Source organism: Ictidomys tridecemlineatus, chromosome X, assembly GCF_052094955.1.
Source record: "Ictidomys tridecemlineatus isolate mIctTri1 chromosome X, mIctTri1.hap1, whole genome shotgun sequence".
Classification (NCBI taxonomy): domain Eukaryota; kingdom Metazoa; phylum Chordata; class Mammalia; order Rodentia; family Sciuridae; genus Ictidomys; species Ictidomys tridecemlineatus.
The window spans coordinates 55,989,350-56,011,591 of NC_135493.1; positions in this window are offsets into that span (position 1 = coordinate 55,989,350).

Below are 22,242 nucleotides of genomic sequence, written 5' to 3' on the forward strand. Positions count from 1 at the left end.
AGAATTCTACAGAAATTTTAAGAAATTATTCATATTTTATACAATCTTTTCCAGAAAACTTTTAAAAAATCACAATGCTTATTACATCTTACGAAATCATATTTACATTGATACCAAAACTAAAACAACAGCACTGCTAAAAAGAAAAAAAAGTACGTTAATATCCCTTAATAATATAAATGTAAAAATACTCATCAAAATTATGGCATGTTAGAATTTTATAGTATGAGAAAGTTGGATTTATTCAAGTTATGCAAATCTGCTTCATGTTTAAAATTACAATAAGGCACTGGGTTTGATCCTCAGCACCACATAATAACAGGTATTTAGCCAGCTACAATATATATGTATATATATATATCAAAGAATAAAGATCACAATATCCTGTCAATTAAGGCAGATATTTTGCCAAATAGGAAATGGAGATGGCAAGTATGGAAATGCAAAATGACATTTGATGAATATAAAATAAAATTTGAAAAATAAAATGTGAATAATGTTTAATATACGTACCTATGAGAAAGTCTCTCAGCAAAATTTTAATAAAGCTTTCTCAAGTTGATAAAAATTATTTATAAGCAAAGAAAAGTAAAAACAAAGTACACCTATTGCTAACACAATTAATAGTAGAATACCATATGTATTCCCTAAGTTTGGCAACAAATGCATTCTTCCTACTCTTGCTCAATAGAAAAGTGAATGCTTAGCCACTGAAATAAGACATTAAAAGAAATTTTTGTTAGACATATAGATTTTAAAGGAAGAACTACAACTGTCCTTAATATGAATAATATGATTTTCTACATTAAAAACAAAGGAATGTACATAAAATTTCTCAGATTAATACGTTCAGCAAGATTGTAAGATATAAGAAATACACACAGAAAATTAAAATTGATACTATTTTTATATATCAATTAAATTGTGGAAACTAAAATTTATGATCATTATAATGATAGGAAAAATAAGTTTTGGTAATTTGTATACCACCAACAACCCACAAGTGCAGATTTACCTCCATGTCCTGGGCAGCAATTATTGTTACTTGCATTCTTGATAATTGCTATCTAACTGGAGTGACATGAAATTTTAGTGTAGATTTAATTTGTATATTTCCCTGATTGTTAAGGATGTTGAATATTTTTTCATATATTTATTTGCCATTTGTATCTCTTTTTTTAAAGAAATGTCTCTTTAAAACATTTCTTATTTCACCAATTGGGCTGTTGTTGTTGTTGTTGTTGTTATTATTATTGTTGTTTTGTGTTAAGTTTTTGAGTTCTTTATATATTTTGGATATTAATCCCTGGTCAGAAGTGTAGTTGGCAAAGATTTTTCTACCAATATGTAGCTCTTTCTTCATGTTCTTAATTGTTTCCTTTGCTGTTCAATAGCTTTTTAATTTGATGTCATACTACATATTGATTCTTAGTTTTATTTGTTGAATTTTAGGAGTCTCATTAAGGAAGTTGGTGCCCTATCAATATATTGGACTGTTGTCCCCACATTGACTTCTAGCCATTGTAGTGTTTCTGTTTTAATTCTTAGTTTTTGATCTATTTTAAATTTATATTTGTGCAGGATAGGAGATAAGAATCTAACTTCATTTTTCTACATATAGATGTCGTATTCTAATCACCATTTATATAAAAAGTTTCTTCTCCCCAAAGTAATTTTTGGCATCTTATCATTGGTTTAGATGACTATAGCTATGTGGAAAAGACCAGAAATGGAATGACCAGCTATCCCATTCTTTGATATTTATCCAAAAGAACTAAAATCAGCATACTATAGGAATACATGCATACCAATATTTATAGCAGTAAAATTCACAATAGCCAAGCTATAAAACCAGCCCATCTGTCCACTAACAGATGAATGTATAAAGAAAATGTGGTGCATATACATAATTGAGTTTTATTCAGCCATAAAGAAAAACAAAATCATGTCATTTGCTGGTAAATGGTCAGAGCTGGAGAAAATCATGCTATAAGTGAAATAAACCAGACTTAAAAAGTCAAGGGCTGAATGTTTTCTCCTATATTCAGAAAGTACAGAGAAATGAGGGGGGAAGGAGGTAATTATATGAAAATAGAAGAGAACAATGTAGTACAGGAAGAGGATTGAGGGGGAGGGAGGAAGAAGAATGGGAGAGGGGAAGAATGATCAAATTTTGCTATGTTCAGGCTATGTGCATGTATGAATATATCCACAATGAATTACACTTTTATGTATAACTATAATGCATCAATTAATAAAAAATAAGTAAAAAGAAGACCAGTAGAACAGATAGAGGGGATCAGAAGAAGGGAGAAGGGAACGAAAGGGGGAAGTACTGAGAATTGAAATGGAACACATTATGTTATATACATCAATGAATTTGTCAAAATGAATTCTACTATTATGTATGACTAGAATTAATAAGATAAATAAGTCCATGTGGAGGGTTAAAATGAATCAATGAATTCAAGAATCGAATTATGAACTGTACAATATGGGGTAAAACAATGTATTTTATCATGAAAATAGATAAAATTATTATTATAAAATTAGCAAAACACATACAGGGTCTGTGAGCTGAATATTATAAAATATTGAAAATCAAAAAAAACATTCTGTGAATCGTATGGATTTAGATATCATCTTGTACTAATATTATTTTTTGATAAGTTCTAGCCTGTTGAGTTACATGCATAATTCATTCTTTCAAAATAATTAGATTTTTATTTTTTATTTGTCTTATTTTTTGTCAATACATATTAATTATACATGACAATAGAATTTAATTTTATATTTCAGTACCTTTCTGAAATGTGCACTGGTCAAATCCAGCTTCCCCTTTTATCCACCCTTTTCCCCTTTCCCAATCTTTATTAATCATTTTTCTACATTCAGATCTACTTTTTAAAATTTTTTTGTTAGTTATTGATGGACTTTTATTCATGTATTTGTTTATATGTGGTGCTGAGAATCAAACCCAGTGCCTCACACATGCTAGGCAAGCACAATACCACAGAGCCACAACCCCAGCCCCTCTACTTTGTTTTTAATCTTTCTCATATGATATGGAATATGCAGTACTTTTCTATCTGCATCTGGCTGATCTCATTTAAATAATATGCTCCAATTCCATCCCTTTTGCTACAAATGAAAAGATTTCATTCTTCTTTATGACTGAATAATATTCTATTATATATAAATGCTGCTATTGATAATATACATTGTAACATGTTCCCATGTTATCAATGTTTATGTGCTTCCAAAATTCCTTATCCTAAAGGAGAGGGTATTAGGAGGGTGTTTAGGATGTAATTATTTCATGTGGAATGGCAGAGCCATTATGCATTGGATTAATATGCTTATAAATAAAGTCTGAGAGAACTCTCTCACTACTTCTGTCATGTGAGGTTAGAGTATGTAGAATGCTCTTAAACTGTTGTCACCTTGATCTTGAACTTTTCAGCTTGCAGAACTGAGGACAATAAACACGTGTTGTTTATAAACCGGTCAACATATGGTACAGTATTTAGTTATAACAGCCCATATAAACTAAGACACATGTAAAACAATTCAGTGACCTATAAAACTTTAATAAATTACTCCTGTTTCCTGATGATAATAATACTCTGGTCCTATGTTTCCAAGGCAACCAATGTGAACAATTGATAATAATTTTTAAGGTTTGCTCTATGTAATCATATAAATATTTGCAGACATGTTTTTTAAAGGAAAATAGGATCATACATATTATACATATAGTTCATAATTTATTTTACTGCTAAACATACAATAGACTTATTTCCATATCAGCATATATTATCCTAGTTATGTTAATACTAACAAACTTTTATAAAGCATCTGATTTATCAGAATATTCCCAAAAATTTCCTTATTGAGGGATATTCAGGCTATTTTGAGGTTTTTGAATACAATAAATATAGTTGAACATATGTACACATTAATGGTACTTTTTATTTCTGTAATGAAACATGCTAGATTCCAACAGTTGCATAATATTTTTCACAAAGTTAGTAGTGTAGAACAACACTCATTTTCAAGCTCACAGCTCTGTAAGAAATTTATCTCAATTGTTGCATTGTTATCTGTACAAGATCATTCAGAATTGTTGTAAAAGCCATTGCTGCCTATCTTCTTGTCTGGAGGCTTGACCATAAGTGTTCACATATTCAAGTTCATTTATGCTTTTGTTTTTGTTAGGTTGTAGGATTAAGATTCCTGTTTTTCTGTTGTTTAAATTTTTTTTGTGTGCGTAATCATGGAGCTTCTCTCTTCTAGATGATTTTCATATATATATATACATATACACACATACAATTTATTATGTGGTTTCTATAATCTTTACAGCCAGATTGTTGATTTTTCTCATGCTTGAAACTTTGACTTCCTCTGTCTGTGACTGGATTCATATTTAGGACAGACTTACCCAGAATATTTCACTTATTTTTAATTTATTTTTTAGTTTAGTTGGACACGATACTTTTATTTAACTTATTTATTTGTATGTGGTGCTGAGGATCAAACCCAGGCCTTGCATGTGCTAGGCGAGCGCTCTACCGCTGAACCCAAGCCACAGCCCAATATTTCACTTTTGATTGACTCAAAATTAATTCAAAAGTCATATTTGTAGTATAATCTTGTAATAGCTCAGATCCACATATTCCCAGTCAATAGTAGAACATTGTAAATTGAAACTGGATTTCCAAAAATGGAATACCAAAAATTATCTGGACTCTAGCTTTTAAATTTATTTTTATTATTTTCTTAGAATTAGGAGTAAGGGTGAGTGCACTTTTTTTCCTGAAATTCTGTGAGATGATACTTTGCAGCAAGAATTTTCCACAAAGTAATGAATAATTTTCTATCACAAATAAAAATGCAAAAGAACATTAGGCTTCAGGAATACAGCACATCCAAATCTTGCTTACTCCTTATTAGCTTTGAGATTATAGAAATAATATTTAGTCTCATTGAAAAACTAGAGAAAAATCTTCATGACTTTGTTTAGAAAAATCAAAGGATCTTAAAATAGTTTGTGGTATTTAGTAACTGAACAATGATGTTAGTCCTTTTCTTCTTCTCAGTGCTCTTGCATAGACAAGGGAAGGACATGAACTTAAGTTCAGCAAAGGAACATGCACATTTGAAATCATAAATCCTTAGTAACCAATACAAGCACAGAAGAATTTTGTTTTTAAATATTTTCAATAGTGGTGCTCAGATCTGTAACTGGTATAGGTCAAATTTTTTGTATAATGTTTCTACCAGTATAGGAATAATATAGTTTCCTGTGTTCACAACGAGTTTGCAAATCTTGCCATATATTCTGTGCATTACCAATACCTTATAAATCATAATCCTGTTTGTCTTAGAAGTTGTAACTGGGTTGCAAAACTACTTATGTGTATTTAAAATTTTAACAGTTATTGTCACATTGCAAAACAGTCACAGAAATTCACAAGCACTGATGTATGAAACTTATTTTTTTCAATGCTCATCAGCTTTAGATATTATTGCTCCTTTTAAAATTTAACTATCTGAGTCACAATTAAACCAAAATGTTTCACATAGTGCCTCACACCTGTAATCCCAGCAGCAAGGGAGGCTAAGCTAGAAGGTTCTCAAGTGAAAAGCCAGCCTCAGCAAAAGCAAAGTACTAAGCAACTCAGTGAGACCCTGTCTTTAATTAAAATTATGAAATAAGGTTGGGGATATGGCCAGTGGTCGAGTGCCCCTGAGTTCAATCCCTGGTACCCATCCCCCCAAAAATTAAACCAAATAATTTTAACTTTAACTTACAATTTCACCAACAACCAGAGTTTTTGATGTTTCCTCATATGGATTATATAAAGTTTTATTTTCTTTCCATTGTTGTATTCATTTCATCATCTTTTTCTTATTGGTCTGTAAATTTTCTTATATCAACACTCATTCAGTCATGCATATTGCTAGTACTTTTTCTTAGCCTATTATTTGTTTTTTAACATTTTTAGTACTGCCATATATTACACAGTTTTGTTTTATTAAAACAATTTCCAGCTATTCACAATGCTGCACACCTCTAATCCCAGAGACCTCAGAGGCTGAGGCTGGAGGATCACAAATTCAAGACAAACCTCAGTAATTTAGCGAGGTTCTAAACAACTTAGAGAGACCCTGCTCAAAAAAGGCAGGGGGGGGAGGAGGGGTAGAGATGTGGCTCATGGTCAACCACTCCTGGGTTCAATTCCCAGTAGCAACAAAAAAGTGGGAGCGGCAGTCATTTTAAATCATGCATTTCATTTCAATTTTACCAGTGTACTTACTTTTAACATAAAGGATGATGCAATTAGCATGGTTTACATTCCTTACCCATCTCCTGGTTTGTTTGTTTTCATTATATCACATTTACAGTATGGGAATTAATAGGTGTACTTTCTATTCTATAGCCATAATTCTTTCAATAGGCCTTAGGTATCATGTTCAGGCATAAGACAACTCAATATCAAAAATATGTAATTGCTCCCCTAATAAAAGATAATGTAAATGCAATTGCAGTCAAAACTCTAATGAGATCGATTATTTGACATTGACAAAGTCTAAAATCTGGAACAAGGGCTGAGGTTGTGGCTCAGCGGTAGAGCTCTCGCCTATCATGTGCTAGGCACTAGTTTTGATCCTCAGCACCACATAAAAATAAATAAGTAAAATAAAGGTTCTGTGTCTGAGTACAACTTAAATATATATATATATATATTTAAAAATAAAAATAAAAACTGGAAAAATAATACATAAAAATATAAATTCTATTTCCCCACTAAATATTGACCTACAATAAACAATATATAGCATTGAATGAATTATTATCAATTAAATGTAATACAGAACTGAAATAGGGTGCGTGGAAAAATTAAATATTTTTAAATATGTTTATTTATTTTTATGTGGTGCTGAGGATCGAACCCAGTGCCTCACATGTATGAGGCAAGTGCTCTACCTCTAAGCCACAACCCCAGGTCCACAAGTAGATATTTAAAAACCTTGTGCACAAGGGTTTTTTTCTATACATGCAATTGTGGAAATTGGCTTTCGTATGAGGAAAAAATTAAAAATTTTAATATTCTCTCATACCATGTATCAAAACAAAAGCCAATAAATCAAAAATATACATAAAATATTTTTCTTTGTTTTGAAAAGGAAGAGTTAAATTATTAGAAAACATATAGATGAATATTTTGTTGAGAAACAATTCATAAACTGTAAAATTCACCTTTTCAATTTGTACAATTCAGTGCAGCTTAGTACAACCAAAGTTACACAATTGTCATTACTACCTGATTGTTATGGTTTACATGTCAGGTTTCCCACAAAAGCTCATATGTGAGACAATGCAAGAAGGTTTAGAGGCGAAATAATTGTGTTATAAAACCATTAATCTAATCAGTGTATTAATCCCCTGATAAGGATTAACTGTAACTGTAGGTAGCATGTAGCTGGAAGAGGTAAGTCATTGGGGACATTCCTCTGTGTTATATATTTTGTGAGCTGAACTTAGTATGTCTCTGGTTCCTGGTACCTGTTTCCTGAGTTGCTGTACTCTGCCACACTCTTCCACAATGATGTTCTGCCACACCTGGAGTCCAGAGCAATGGAGCTGTCTATGGACTGAAAACTCTGAAACCATGAGCCCCAAAATAAAGGTTCCTACTCTAAAATTGTTCTTGTCAATTCTTTTGGTCACAGCAGTGAATAAAGCTGAATGAAACACAAATTATGCAATATTTCGTCACCTCAAAGAGAAACCCATATCCATGACACTTACTTCCCATTCCATTTGTTCTCCTAGCATTGGCAACAAATCATCTTTTTTTTTTATTTATGGGTTTGATTATACTGAACATTTCATAAAATTGCATCATATATAGACTTATCTGTTTTTTTCCACTTAGCATAATGTTTCTAGATTTTTCCAAGTTATGGAATATATAAATACTTCAATTTGTGGGGGATGAATAATATTTAATTAGGGGATACAACACATTTCGTTATTCATTCATCAGTTGATCCTTTGGCTACTATGATTAATGCTAGTATGAATACTTTATGCAAGTATTTGTGTGAACATATATTTTATCTTCTCTTGGATATTTTTAGAGTAGAATTGCTAGGTGATTTGGTAAATCTAGGTAAACAGATTTTTCAGTTGCTGTGAGAATGTTTCCCAAAGGAGTTGAACCATTTCACCTTTGACCAGGAAATATATTACTGTTCAAATTTCTTTAAGACTTGTTTTCATCACTTTTATTTCAGCCATCTTAGTGGATATTAATTAATATTAGAAAATTGTTTTTTAATTATTTTTACTGGTGCATTATAATTATGCATAATATTTGAATTCATTGTAACAAAATTTGTACATACCAATAACAATTATGTTAATTTACATCCCCAATGCCTCCACTTTATCTTTTCTCTTCCCTCCCCTGCTTCATGCACACCTATTCTCCTCTACTTTGCTGGTGTTTCATCTGTTTTTATGAAAACTCTTTCCTCTCCTTTTTTTTCTCTATAGCTTCCACTAATGAAAGAAAATATATGCCTCTTTCTGAGTCTTGCTTATTTCACTTAGCATGATGTCCTCTAGTACCATCCAGTTACCAACCAATGACATAATTTCAATCTTCTTTTTGGCTGTGCAATATTTCATTATATACATAAACCAAAGTTTCTTTTTCCATTCATCTATTGACAGGCACTTATAGTGGTTCAATAACTTGACTGTCATAAAGTGTGCTTACATAAACATAGGTATTCAGATATTGGTACAGTATGCTGACTTTTTAGTTCATTTTGATAGATACTATGCCACAGGTTTCTCTTGTCCTCTTTCTTTTCTTTATTTATTTTCTGTTCCTATTTTTAAAAAACAATTGCCATTTATTTTATTCACAGTAAAATTTATATTTTTAGTGCTGAGTATATTCACTTACAAGTGTCATACCTCCATTTGATACCTAAATAATAGCTAGTACTTGGGATCCCAGTGCTTTACACGTATTATTTCTTTTACTCCTCATAATTTTATTCATTATTTCTAGTTATACATAACAACAGGATTCATTTTATCATAATTATAAAAGCATAGGATATGATTTGTTCTAATTCAGTCCCTAGTACTTATCCTAACTCTTCCCTCTCTTTGTTCCACCCTTCTCTCTACTCTGCAAATCTTTCTTCTTATTTACTCATATTTCTCTTTAATTAGTGTCTTGTGAATGTAGATGATTGTGGGATTCACTGCAGTGTATTCATATATATACATAGGAAAGTTAGGTCAGATTCATTCCACTGTCTTTCCCCATTGCATCCTTCCTCCTTTCCCTTCATTTCCTTTGTCTACTTCTCTAGTTTTTGTTCTTCTTACAGAATGATATCAATTACTCCTACATTTGATAGTAAGCAAATTCTTTCTTCTCACAGCTCAATCTATTGTTGGTTATCTCTTATAAAATTTTCATTTTAGATATTGTATTTTTAGCTTCATATTTTTAGTTTGTTCTTTTCAATAATTTTTACTGATTTAACAATATTATTTTTTGTGAAATCTTTTCTCAAAATTACTATGTCTTTAGTTCTTTAAGTTTCAGTTCCTTAAGCATGTGTAAAATGGCCAATTTTAAGTTTTGATTTCCTCAAAGCAGGTTTCTTTCCATTTTTTTCCTTCTGTATGGGCTATACACGTAGTTTCTTTGCATGGGGTCATCATTTGTTTTTAATGATAGAATGACAATTTTAATTTTACAATATGACATCTCTAGAAATAAGTTCAACCTTACCCTTCCCAGCCTCAGGTTCTATTTTTTTTAAAATCAGGGATTGAACTCAGGGATAATTAATCACTGAGCGACATCCCCAGCCCATGATTTGTTATATATATATATATATATATATATATATATATATATATATATATATATGTATGTATTTAAATTGTGACTCAGGGTCCCCTTAATTTGCTTATGGCTTTGCTAAATTGTGGATGCTGACTTTGAAATTATGATCCTCCTGCTTCAGACCTCTGAGCCACTGAGATTACAGATGTGTGTCACTGTGCTGGGCAAGGTTCTTTTGATATTTCTCTAAATTGTTGTTGTTATTATTTAGTAACTTTTCAGAACTAATTTATGAAATCTGTATCCTTATAATATATATAATATATATATATATATCATACTATATCCTCATGATATGTATACATTGAATACACTGAAGTCCTTCTTTGATGGGATTTGTGACCAAGTAATATTTAACAAAGACTTAAATATTTTTGACCTGTAATACCCCTAGATATTGTAGTGTAGTTCTCTATGTAGGTTTTGAGTTATCACCTTCACTTTCTGCTCACATACAGATGGAAGGTGAGTCACAATTGAGAGCTTAGGGTTTTCTCAGTTCTGCCTTGGGCATTTGAAAAGTACTGGATGAATATACAGTCTGGCGTATGTGCCTAGTAGCCTCAACTACCAGCGATATGTCAGAGTTTCAAAGACTCCTTCTTGAAACTTCTTCTCTTAGTTGTTTTTTAATTTTAAGCTTTTAATCACCCCTATATTTCTCTAGTTCTTATGCCACTTTAACCCACAATAATATTGTAAATTACCACTGATTTTTTTTTCAACAAATGCCCCAAAGAAAATGCTGAATACACTGAGAGAACTCAAATTAATTCAAGACAAGTCATGTGAGTGGAAGTTTATAGGATACTTCCACCCATATCAGATGCTGGTAATTCTGTTTGAGTAACATTTTTTAGGGAACTCCAAGCCCTTTAAGTTCCGTTTCATAGTGCTATGCTCCTGGTTTTCAACATGGTTATGGGACTGTTGGTTTTCAAAGAGATGGACAGAGGAGAATGTGAAAAAGAGAACTTAATCACCACTAAGCCTACCATTAATTTTAAGATACAAATGTGTTTCTTGAATAATTAAGTTTTAGATTGTTGTAAGACTTTTGTTAACCTCTAGGGTTTTGAAAAATATATTTTGCAAAGTTTATGTTTTATTCTTTGTGTTTTGTTGTTATTGGTGGTGGTTTCAATTTTTAAAGAGGATTATATTTTCAGATATATGTACTTTAACATTCATGATGATGTGGATCCTGAAACAATATTTTTTATTATTTGAGTTAAAAATAATTTCTCCAGGGCAGGGTTGTGGCTCAGTGGTAGAGCACTTGCCTAGCATGTGTAAAGCACTGTTTGATTCTCAGCACCACATATAAATAAATTAGTAAATAAAGTAAAGGTTCATCAACAATTTTAAAAATATTTAAAATGATTTCCTCCAACAGCATAAAATATACATCAAAAGAAAAAAAGCCTGAAAAATTTATTACACAAAATTTAAAAATTAATGATTCATGGCAAAAGATCATTCAGAAATTTAAGAGACCATCCACAGACTTGGAGTAAAGAGTTACAGCATATGTAACATATAATAATTTGATATAAAATAAATTAGAATAATTAATAAGTTAATGCACAAATATATAAATAATTCAAAATTCAAGGGAAAAGGACAAACAACCAAATAAGCAAAACTTTAATAAATTTAGTACATGAAAAATGTCACAAAAGTAGACACTAAAATAATCAATATAATTTTTGTCTATCTTTAATAAAGCATCCTAATATAGTACAATAAATGCTACAATCATGAAAAGTGTTTCCATGAAAGTAAGGACTAGAAATGGTGAGGAAAACTCCAATTTTTCTTCCATGATCTTTGCTTATAATTTTTTTAAAAAATGACAAAATGTTAACATTTTTAATCATACAAAAATTTGTTGTATTATTCTCTGTATATTTCTGTATTTTACAGCTTTCCTTTAATAAGTTTCTTGAGTATTTTTATTGATATTCAAGTAAAAAAAACTTTATAATTTCCATTGTAATTTTTTAACTAAGTTATTTAACAGTTCATTTGGGATTTAAGAATTTTTTAAATATTAGTTTCTCATTATTTACATAATGGTCAGGGACAGGGATGTGCATATTACCTGTTACTAGGATTTTGTTAATACCTATGCAATCTAATATGAAGTAGAAATTGTAAGTCTTCCTTGTATACCTGAAGATAGTTTATGTCTCTACCTGTTGAGAGCTTTCAAATATTTTTATTGTTATTGTTCTAATGTTCTGTTTGCCATGACTTTTTTCTATGCTATCTATTAACTTCCAAAAAGTGTGATAACATTATATGCTATTAATTGTGATTTCTGTATGAGATCATCCATGGACCCAGTATTATTTGGTATCTCTGCTGTTACCATAATGTTGCCCATAGGCATATTCAAAAAAATGTTCATCATTTTGACAATATTCCAAAGTAGTGGAAAAAAGCAGAAAAGGAGGCAAAAGAGGAATATTCATTAGCTTTGAAGACACATCACAGAACTTTTCTATATTGCCTTTCATCAAATATTTTTAATCCCAACTTGGTCATGTGACCTCATGTGGCTTTAAGATAGAATAAGATATATAGATTTAATGTTAGTGTATTATCTGTGGATCTCATTCATATAGGTAATGTACCACTAAGGGATATGGGACTTTAGGATTTAAGAAACAAATAGATTTTACCAGTCATTTTGGTCACAAAGCCGCTGTTGGAATGGATATATACTATTTTCCCTATCTTTATTCTTCAGCTTGAATAAAATTCCAGGGAGGAATCATCTAATTTCATAGTACGTGATCATCCTTTGGTAAAAGGTGATGATGTTGGTGGATTCTGATCACTTTCCCACCAGATTGTCTCAAATATCGAAGGAGTAATGATGATAATGAAGTAGAGTGCTCTTAGGAAGAATATGAATGAATATTAAACAGTCAAAGCCAGTAAATGTCCACAACAAGAACAAATAAAATTTATTTAGCCATAAAAAACTTTCATTAAGCTGTGACTATTCACTAGGGATTGTGTTCTATGCTACAACAACAAAGGAGCAAAGTGCTGGCTCTGTCTTCATAAAACTCACAGTCTAATGTAAAATCTCACAGTTCTATCATGTAAAGAATTTTAGAAAGATAATTAATAGACAATATGAAGAAATTTGACTTGTAAAACACTGGACACAAGGTAAATTCTCTAAAAATATTGTAAGGTATATGGTGGAAAATACCCAAGTTTACTAGAAAAATCCCATTTCCTCATTTCCTGAGATTATTCTATTCTTTCTGAATCATGAATTATTACAGATTATTGAAAATATATACATTAAATATTTTGCAACAGGAATTGTTTTCCTCTTTCATCTTTTACTTTGAAATAAGTTTAGTTAGAAGAATTTGCAAAATGACTAGAGAGGACTCCTGAGAACTATTTACTCAGTTTCTCTCCATGATAAAATTTACATAATCACATTTCATTCTGAAAAATATTTGGACCTCTTTAAAATATATACATACACATATACCTTTCTTGTGCTATTCTATTTTACCTATCTTTGCCCATTTTTAATTACATTAATTAACATGAGTAGGCATGCAGAAAATATATATTATATTCTGGCTCTTTTTAAGAGATTATTTTTAAAGCAAAGGAATTAGCATGGCTTAGTTGCTCAGTATACAGCTTTCCTATTTTGCCACATATGTGTGTCTCTGCATAGAATGAGAAAGTTCGCCAGTCTTGCAACGACTTCTCTAATTTTAGAAATAAGTTATTTTGTCTCTCTTAGTATTTGAAATAACTGTTTTATTTCTTACACCCAAACTATGGTATATGAGATAAAAAGCATTATAATTTCTGGTGAATAATTTTTGTGTGCCCAAATACTATCCACAAAATAATTGTTTTTCCTTGGACAAAAATTTATAGAGGAAAATTCTTTTAATGACAAAATAATCATAGTGAAACTTCTACCTTATTAGAATAAACCAGAGTCTGTGGGAGGAAATATGGCTAATATACTGGCTGACTTCTTTACCAATTCATTTATATAAATTAGCAAATATGACTAGGAGAATAAGAGTCATTTAAACTCTGGCCTTAGAAAATGTTATGGGTCAATAGTTAAATCCTTCTACTTCTGGAAATGGGCTGACTAAAATTAATGCTTAGCTCCCCATGCTCAACTTTACCTGCCTAAGAATTTGATTTGGACTAAGCCAAATTAAAGCCATAATTCAAAATCTTTTCTGAATTTTTGAGTAGCCAGAGGGTAAATTACAGGAATAGAGTGTTGTGTTGTTTCAAATGAGCATTGTACCAAGGTCCATTTCTTATTGGTAGACTTTGTCAAATATACACATAATAGAGACCACAAAATGTGGATAGGGAGAAGTGATATTATTCTGCTATTGTAGTAGTATAAATATAAAATTATGGTATATATGTATGCATAGAAACAATACTGGATTTATACTAAAATTCATATTTTATATCATATAAAATTATAGCAATGTACAATGTTTTCCACACTATGCTGTGGGCAGACTATATCTATATCAATTATTCATAAAACAAACCTATACTCTATTGCCTCTGACATCAATGACTTTTGACTATGCCTGGTTCTACATGTTGTGTGAGAGAGTAAAAGAGAGCAAAGAGATGAGAGAATAGATTCACTATTTTTCCAAATATTTAAAAAACTTTTATCATTTGATAAAATACATAAACTTTATGTGGTTATATTGAAATATTTATATTTTCTCCATATCAGAACTCAAGTAACATTTATCATTTATACTTTATTTTATTTTTTTTTTTTAAAAATCTTTTTAGTTGTAGTTGGACACAATATCTTTATTTTATTTATTGTTATGTGGTGCTGAGAGGATTGAACCTAGTGCCTCTCACAGCCTAGGTGAGGGCTCTACCACTGAGCCAACACCCCAGCCCACTTTTTTAATTTTTTAATTAGATATTTATGGTTACGCATAGTAGTTGGGTTCATCCTGACTTACTCATACATGCATAGAAATCAATTTTAGTTATTATTTATACTTTAAATACAAGATTATTGATAATGCAATTTACAAGATTCACCTTGATTATGTGGTCTTTGGTTCTTATTTATTTATTTTTTCATTTGTGCATTATGGTTATACATAAAATTGGAATTCATTGTGATATGCTCATACATACACTTGACATAATCTCGTTAATTTCATCCTATTGTTCCTTTCCTTTCCCATCCCTCCTGCCTCTCCCTTTATGACCTTCCTCTACTCTACTCTTCTCCCTTCTATTTTCTTGAGATTCCACTTTTTAAAATTGCTTATCTCTCTCTAACATCTGCATATGAGAGAACGTATTTTACCTTTGATTTTTTGAACCTAGCTCATTTCACTCTGCATGACCTTTTATACAAGGTCTTTTCTTAAATAGAAAGAACAGACCCTAAAGCAGAGGAATAAGGCTAGAAAACATCAGGATCCATGGGTGAAATATACATAAATGGCTTAAAATATTTTTCCTTAAACTATTTGTACACTTATATTTAGCCACATTTTTACATTTTTCCAGTATTCTAATTCACTTTTTTGTTTACATGTGATAGTTAATTAAAGTCCACCATTGTGTATTTTAAATACTTAGCACTACTACAGAGTGCAGATGTAACAAAAGCAGAGGCATATACTTCCACATAATCCCCTCCATAGGGACAATTATATTGGTATGAGAAACACATCAAATTGTAAATAGTCCCAGAATTTCTGGAAGTGTCGTGCACCAAAGCAAACAGTAGTTCTCAGTAAAATCAGGAGTAACAGGAAGAATGTTATTAGATTGAGAAGCAGTTATCAAGTAGATAATTCCAGGAAGGACATGAGACAAGATTATTTTTTCTAAATAGTCCAGATTAAGGATAACATTTGGTGGGGATTTGAAAAGAAACTGATTTTGGATCACCAAATCTACTCCTTTATATTCATACACTTTTCAAATTAACAGCATTTTTAAGTTATGGACAGTCACGGTGAAGTATCCTTCTTACACGTTGTGGCTTCCCACAATCAGAAATGAAATACTCTGCCTCATACTCAGTGAAACTGTTACCAGAATTACACTACATGTAATAGCAGATTCATATTAGGTCAACAGTAGAGAATGAGTGCTGCAGTCTGGCTGGGCACAATTCAGGAGCCATTTGTCAAAAGAAAGGAACTTTATTTTTAGAACACACAACCAAACCACACAGCTCCTCAGGAAAAACCTTCAGAGCCCAACTGCCACCACTGGCTTCCCACAAGCCTCTCAACCTCCCACACTCCTCCTGCTCTTGAGGCCGATTGGCTGGGTCATGTGGGCGGAGACAAAAATGTCCCCCAATGAGCAGCTCCGTGGTCTGAAAGGGCAGGGAAACAGCCCAATGAGCATCACCACAGAGGAACCAATCAGTTGGCAGCTAGAAGTTTGCTGGGGCCACTGTGAGCCAATTATCAGCTGGCAGCTGGAAGTTTGCTGGCAGCTGGAAGTTTACTGGGGCCCCCTTAAACAACAAGCATGTGGCTTAGGGACCGTGCCTGCCTTAGGTTGTCCAATACTACATATGGTTCTTACCCGTCATCAGATGAGCTGACCTAAAGGCTTCAGCCTCCTGTCTTAGGTTGGTACCACTGCAATTGGACCTTACCCGTCATTGACTACCAGTCCAGCATACAGCCACAACTGTGGAGAGGTCTTTGTACCAGCGCAGGGGTGGGGGGGTGAGGTTCTTTGCCTCACCTCTGTTGGCCCTCAAATTTTAGCTGAACGACCATGACAAGCAGAAGGGAGGAAGATACATCAAGCCAATTGACAGCTCCTTTTGGAAAAATTGTACCACTGATGACACAATCAGCAAAAATACCCCAACACTACTACAAGTCGCTGCACCAACAGATAGTTCACAATGCATACAGGTGAGTTCACAATGCATACAAGTGATTCATAGTCCAGGCAAGTTCTGCAAGCAGTTCAGTGATGGCTCCTTTTGGAAAAATTGTACCACCGATGACACCATCAGCAAAAATACCCCAACACTACCACAAGTCGCTGCACCAACAGATAGGTCATAATGCATACAAGTGAGTTCACAATGCATACAAGTGATACATAGTCCAGGCAAGTTCTGCAAGCAGTTCAGTGATGGCTATTGAAGAAGCTGTAGATTGGTTTTATCTTTGTCTTCACTGGAACTGGGATGAAGATAGGAATTCTGGCAATAATGGCTAAAGAAAAAATTATATAACATTCCAGAAGGCACTAAAAGAAAACAATAAGGCAAGGCCCATGAACAACTACTTTACTTAGAAATGCATTTTTTCTGAGCTCCCAGAAAATATGAGCTCAAATAACTGGAAATATAGGGGCTTTGATAAGTTTAGTGCTAGCATGTACTAAATGATATTCAGATGGGCGGCTCTTGCCATTGATGGATTCCTTTTTCTTTGATGAACAAGTCCCCTCTCTTGTTACCCATTTTAGCACAGATCAGTATCTAATTACTCCTTTCAATAGTCTTTGACGGTTACTACTGTCAATATATTCTGTATTGACATTTAGAGTTAAACTAAAATTAATAAGCACATAAATAGTGCTTACATTTTATTGAGTTTTATTATGATCTTTATTTTTAGAAGTATGCAAATGACAAGAAAATAAGTCAGTATCAGGATTTTATATAAAAGTTTTATTTATTTGTTTTTGAAATGGTCCTGTCATCTTTAACAGATTGAATTTAAATTTCTGCACCTTTTGTACCTGGTAAGGAAACCCTATAAGAAGAGTATGTAATTGCCAATATAATTCAACTTAATCCTAGTGTGTAACCATTGTATTTTATCCCTTTAGGAATTTTCTTCTTTTTCATGAGTACCTTTTGAAAAAAAAAAAAAACACTGAGAGAAGCTGTGCCTTAGACTAGTCATTTTTTAATACTATAATTATTAGTTATCAACTGCATTGAAATCCTGGCGATAGCAGAATCTGGCTAGGAAATAGCAGACAGAATAGGTAGGAGAGTATGCCAAAAAGGAGGAGGAGATACTGATGGGGTCATTGGTAGTGGAAAACAGCCAAAGGAAAAAAAAATGGCTCCCTTCACAGTATTTTTGGCAGGCAGGTCCTGTTTATAACAACAGGAGTTAGTTAACAAGGATTTGCTCAAGGCTATTCTACAATCCCAATACACTAATGAAAATATTCAATTCTGTTGACTAGGTTTTAATTACTAAGGTAAAAGAATAGACACAAACTTTTAGAAAGTGGTTCCCAAGCCAATTCTTGAGAGAATATAATTCAAATTGAGGCTAAAGTAAGTTAGGGGATGTGCATATGATCTCAGTGTTACTTCTCTTCAATCTTCATTTAATGCATCAAATAGAATTTGAGATATTAATTGCCCAATATATTTACACAAAACATATTTTAAAAGTTCTACAAAAAACATACTTAATACCAAGTTATCATGAACTCCCTGAAATTCCATCACAAATTAGTCCTTGGAAAACATCGTATAATAAAAAGAATTTACCTAGCTACCTGTAAGTTTACACCATATTTCTAATCTATTATTTTAAATATTTATTGTTTTTAGTTTATTTTTAGGTAGACACAATATCTTTATTTATTTATTTATTTATTTATTTATTTATTTATTTATTTATTTATTTATTTTTAATGTGGTATTGAGGATTGAATCCAGCACCCCACGCATGCCAGATGAATACACTACTGCTTGAGCCACATCTCCAGCCCAACATCTATTATTATAAAGATAGAACAAATATGTCCATCATCCTTCATTTTTCAGATGATGATATAAAGACACTTTTTTAGTCAGCTTTTTTTTTCTGCTGTGACTAAAAGACACAACCAGAACAACTGTAGAGGAGGAAAGGATTATTTATAAGTTGCGTTTCAGAGGTCTCAATCCATAGGCAGTGGACTCCAGGTGAGGCCAAACATCATGGTGGAAGAGTATGGCAGAGGGATGCAGCTTACAAGGTGATCAGCAAACAGAGAGAGAGAGTCCACTTGCCAGATACAAATATATACTCAAAGTCATGCCACAGTTCCCATCTCCTCTAGCCACACTTTATTACTTCAGTTACCACTCAGTTAATCCCTATCAGGGGATTAAATCACTGGTTAAGACTCTGACAACACAATAATTTCTCCTCCAAACCTTATCATATTGTCTCACTTGTAAGTTTTTCAGTTACACCTCACACCTAAAACATAACAGACACAAAGATCTTATAATTTGTTCAAGCTCACTCAGCTGGTAAGTAATGGAACCAGAGATGCAATTCCAAATCTTCTGACTCCAGACATATCCTCTTTTCACCACATTTAGCTACTTCTATTAATGAATGGTATAGTTGGTCCAAAGAAGGGATTTAATATTTTTTAATATTTATTTTTTTAGTTGTAGTTGGACACAATAACTTTAATTTACTCATTTATTTTATTTTATGTGGTGCTGAGGATTGAACCCAGGGCCTCGCCTGTGCTGGGCTAGTGTTCTACCACTGAGCCACAATCCCAGCCCATAAGTTTTTTTTGACCATTATACTTTTTCTAGGTCAAATCAGAGAAATAATACAGTTATCTGAGAAAATGAAACCCTAAGAAACCTGTTTACCAGGCCTCTGTTAACATAGGTAAATACTTTCTGTTTTGAAAAAGAAAGGGCTAAGTAATGAACTTTGAAACTAAAGACAAAGAGGGGAGTATTGTCAGAAAACAGAATCAACATTAATTAGTGCCCTATGTTTAACTTTATCACAAAGGCTAACTTTAACTAGGCCCACATTTTTGATTTCCATCGTCATATTGTGAAAACATTGCCTGTCCTATCAGAAATCAAGCCACTTGAATTTACAGTTAATTATGAAAGTCAAGCACACTTTCACTTTCTGACAGCTACTGATACTTCTAATGAAGTCAGGTGACTTTAGTTCAGATAAACAAATGATTATGTTTGACAGCAAAAATGTAAACAAGGTCCTAATTAAATTAATGAATATGCTAACTGTTGTGGTTGTCCCCTAGGACACAACAATTTGTATTTAGTTGTCAGGATTCCCACACACAGGGAAAAAAAATGAATGCTCATGATCAAAAAGCCAAGATCTATATGATGGTGAATAGGGAAAAGAGTAGGAATCACGGCATTTTGCCAGTTTATATACTCATTCTACAAGTAGAGGAAGAGTTATATTCTCTTTTTAACTTTTCAAGCACACTGCTCAAAACAGTGAAAATAGAAGGCATCCTATTGAGCTTGAATTATACTTTCTCTTTGGCATTGGGACAAGAGCACATTACACAATCCTATTTTCATATTCTGGTAAAATTATGTGCATTAAGCAAAATAAAATGTTCAACATACACATGAAGCAAGGATATGTGGCTTATAATGGCATGAAAATGAGATTATTATCAGATTTTTTAAAACAATGCTCTATGACACAAATAAATGAGATGAGATATTTAAGGTACCCAAGAAATGAAAATGTGAGTCAAGATTTTGCATCCAAAAGAACTGACTTAAAAATAAAGGGCAAAAAAATGTCAACAACATGCAAGGACTCAAAGAATATTTTTTCCCCAAGACCACTTTCTGAAAAATATAGAGAATAAATGTCAAACAACCAATATTGCTAAAGGAATAGTAGCGTAAAGGCCAATGGTGACCATTAAATATACAACCTCTGAAAAAGAGACTAAATAAAGATTAAAATTGAAAAATTATGTATGTAAATTACTATATGCTAAATCAATGTAGATATAATTATTACAAAAAAATGAAGAGGGGATAACAAAAGGACTCTATCCAGACATCATTTGTTTTCAGTAACTATAATGACATGAGTGTTTTAGTGCTATTAGATATATTCTGTTACTATTCCATGTACTATTAGATCAATCAATTGAGCAATTGCTTGACAGTTGAAATTCTATCATCCTCTATGTTTGTGAGAAGATTCTTTATGTAGAAAGGAGATATAGATATAATATGGTAATGATTAATAATAATCCCTACTCCTGTATTAAAATTGAAAGTATTGATATAAACTTATACAATTATATACAGAGATAGAAAATTATATATAAGTATAAATTAAAGCTACATGTAAAATTATGAGAGGATGTGCATGTTTCAAAACAATTTAGATATTATAACTGTATAAGTTTAAAAAGTACATATGATTCATACATCTATATTGTATATGATTTCTTGTTTCTGTATATTTAACAGGCCTAAAACTATGGCAAATTCTGTAGCAATAATCCTGAAAAACTATTTCCCACTAAAGTAAAGCAGGTCTTTTTGGAATATCTCTTTAGAATATCACCATGTGACAAATGCAATGAATTAGTAAATATGGGCATCGAGGATTAAGAACTTCTAATGAAAAGAGAGATAGACTTTATAGTCTCTCAAGGAAAGAATAAAATATTATCATATCTTGTCAAAAAAGATCAAATTTAAGCCTTATCAAGCTTTTGAATAGAGTTGCCAATTTTCAGGAAGTACTAAGAAGAGAGGAACAGATTAATGGCACCATGAGAAGGTGATCAGCAAAATCCAGATGGTTGAAAACTCTAAATCAAATGACCCAAGTTGTGCAAATGAAAATTAAAAATATATATTTTAAAGGAGAAAGGGGAACATAAAATAAGAGACTCAAAGGACATATCAAATTAAAAATGAGAATAACTAAACAAACACATCTAGAAATGTACCTGAAGGTGATAAAACTATAAAGAAATATAAGATTTTCCCATTGGAGTTTACTTTAGAAAGAAGTCATTGAGACTAGGATGAACAAGTGTATTTGTTTCATAATATTTCACTAAGCTACATTTGCGTGTTTGTGTGCATGTGTGTGTGTGTGTGTGTGTGTGTGTGTGTGTGCAAGTTTGTTCTATCTTTGTTTCATTTTACAGTGAGAAAGTTCCCTCAAAAATGGTCTCATTTCTGTGAATGCAAGCTAAAAATATGTTCCAGTTGAGATCTTTGGAAATACATTTGGCATATCAACCATGTTCAAACCAAAATGAAGTAGTGACCTCTGAACCAAAGAAGAGGTTTTGAAGGGACAGGGCACATAAATAAATTTTTGTGGACGAAAACTGAGGCTAGAATGGAGGAAATTTATTAGAGAATGGTCTTGTGATGTCCACCTGAGAAGAAACGGGAGGAAAAAATATAGGGAAGAAGTTGTGCTGTGAAATAGTCTCA